General features: G+C 41.6%; 1 pseudogene; it reads right to left on the reverse strand.

Annotated features, from left to right (window-relative positions):
* Positions 1 to 249: 249 nt before the first annotated feature.
* On the reverse strand, positions 250 to 1,322 carry LOC102855693 (annotated as a pseudogene).
* Positions 1,323 to 2,508: the final 1,186 nt, after the last annotated feature.

Consider the following 2,508-nt stretch of genomic DNA (forward strand, 5'->3'; position numbering starts at 1 on the left):
TTATCCTGCAAAACAATATGCCAAGATCAACTTTGGAACACTTAAAAAAATCAAAATGATAAAGTATGCACCTCATACTTCCTTAGCGGATTTGCTAGATACTCGAAGACCACCACATACAAATGCACAAATGGGAACCTGTCACTCATCGAATCAAATGGTGAGCTACTAATGAAGCAGCAAGATATTATTCTTTCTGACTTGAAAATTAAAGAGCTCCAGGTAAAAATATGTTATTTCCCACATGTGTTATCGTTGTATTTTGTGCAAAGTCCCAAGGCAAAGGTTGCTTCTGGCTTTACGAATTATCAGAGATGGCGGGTGTGGCTGACTTATCACAGGTCTTTTGCTCTTCTTTCCTGAGAAATCTTTAGCTTCTTTGGGAGGAGGCATATGAATTGGTTTCCATGGAATTGGATTATAAAATGCTGGTTCTGGGTAAGAATTTCCACTGTAAAAGCCTGTAAGCTTTCCATTGGCATAACCATATCTCTTTGCAGCTGGACGAGGTTTATTTTTAGCATTTTCCAACCTTTCCTTAAATTTCTTTTCTGCTATTTCCTTTTTTTCTTGTAACTCAGCTTGCCTTTGCTTTTCTTTTTCCTTTTCTTTTTTCTTCTTTTCACATTCTTCAGCATTTTTTTTTCTTCAGCCATTCCTGCTATTTTTCTCTTGCTTTTTCTTGCAAATATTCTTTCTCTTGTTCCTTTGCTGCTTTTTCTTCCATTTCTTTACTGATTTTTTGTTCTCTTTCTTTTCTTTTCTGTTCATTCTTTTTCTGAACCCATTCCTTAAGATTTTCTTCAGCAATTATTTTTCTTTTTTCTCGTTCTTCCATTTTTTTTCTGTTTTCTAGTTGTTGATTTATTTCCTTTAGTGCTTTCTGCTGCAGTGGTCACGTTCTTCCTTTTCTTTGCCAACAAACCACACTTCCCATGGTGTCAGACTACTTTCTGGTAAGCGTACTTGTTTCTGATCTTTTGGAGTATCTTCTGATTTAACCTCACTGGCGCAGCCCTGTAATTCCATTTTTTCAGGCCCGCCTCCGTGGCCTCTGCGTCCACACCTTCTGCCTCGTCGTCACTGTCATCTTCGCCAAACGGGAAGCTCTGGTGGCCTAGGGGAGACAACAGCGACATGGTGGAATTGCTGTAGCTCCGCGACAGCGACGGCGAGCCCACGGACTCCACTCCCTGACCGCGGGCGTCCGCCATGAGCAGCGCTAAGGAGTCGGAGGAATGTAGAGCCCTGGGCCTGCCGCCCCCAGAAAGCCTGCTGTGAGACGGGGGAGAAGGGGCACCCGTCGGCCTCAGGACCCACATCTCTCCCGCCAAATTCAAACCAGCGGGGCCGAGGCGGCGTGCATATTATTTAGAAGGGTTAGTCCTTTGGAAAACACATTATGTTTGGAAAAGTAGAGGGCCAGTGAAGGAGAGGAAGATTCCTAATGAGATTAATTGACACAATGAGTGCAACAATGGGTTTAAGCATGACAGAGATTATGAGGCTGACACAGGATTGGTCAAGATTTCTTTCTGTTCTTCTTGGGGTTACTATGAGTTGAAGCCAAATTGACAGTATCTTGCAATATCAACAAGAACCTTGAGGGAATGTGTTGCTGGGCTAGGGAACTCAAGACCATGGTGAACTGGTATAACATATTTTCCTAGGAGAATGTTCTACATGCTGTTTTTAGTGCTCAGCCACTGAAGTCTTATACACTTTGGAGCAGCTGACTATGATGCAACTATTGGTCTCTTGCTGTCCAGACCAAAGAAGACGTAAAGGAACTAAAGAATGAAGTTTAATTTCTTCAACCCTGAGACAAGAAGAACCAGCTACCACAGCTGCCAGCTATGAAAGAGATCACTATGGAAGGTCCCTGCCAAGAGTAGGAGAAAATTTGGAACAACTTAAAATTATGGTCTTCTAAATTACTTGCTATGCATTGGAGAGCAGGATAATGAGCAAGATAACGAAAGAAGAATTGATGTCTTTGAGTTGTAGTGCTGGAGAAGAATACGGAATATCCCATAGACTGCCAAAAGAACAAATAGATATGTTTTGGAGAAGTTGTAGCCAGAGAGCTCCTTGGAGGCAAGGATGATGAAGATTTGTCTTTCATACTTTGGACATGTATCTAGCTGAGGCTGTTCTTTGGAAGGGAATATCAGTCTTAGAAAGACAATGAAGGAGAGGAAGAGCTCCAATGAGATGGATTGACATGGTAACTTAAGCAATGGGCTCAATTGTGTCCAAGATGATAAAGATGGCACAAGATACGGCAAAGTTCACACTGGCTGTTCATAGGGTCACTGTGAATCATACTTGTCTTGATGGCACCCAACAACAACAGCAACCATACAGATATTTACATGTACAAAGATTTTATATATATAATTATTATTGTTGTTGTATACCACTGAGTCAGAACTAACCTATATTTGACCCTCCAGAGGATTTTCAGAGGCAGTATGTCACGTAGGATGAGATTTCCTATCTTTCTCC

This window comes from Elephantulus edwardii, unplaced genomic scaffold (assembly GCF_000299155.1).
Source record: "Elephantulus edwardii isolate Elephantulus edwardi_28Jun2011 unplaced genomic scaffold, EleEdw1.0 scaffold00182, whole genome shotgun sequence".
NCBI classification, from domain to species: domain Eukaryota; kingdom Metazoa; phylum Chordata; class Mammalia; order Macroscelidea; family Macroscelididae; genus Elephantulus; species Elephantulus edwardii.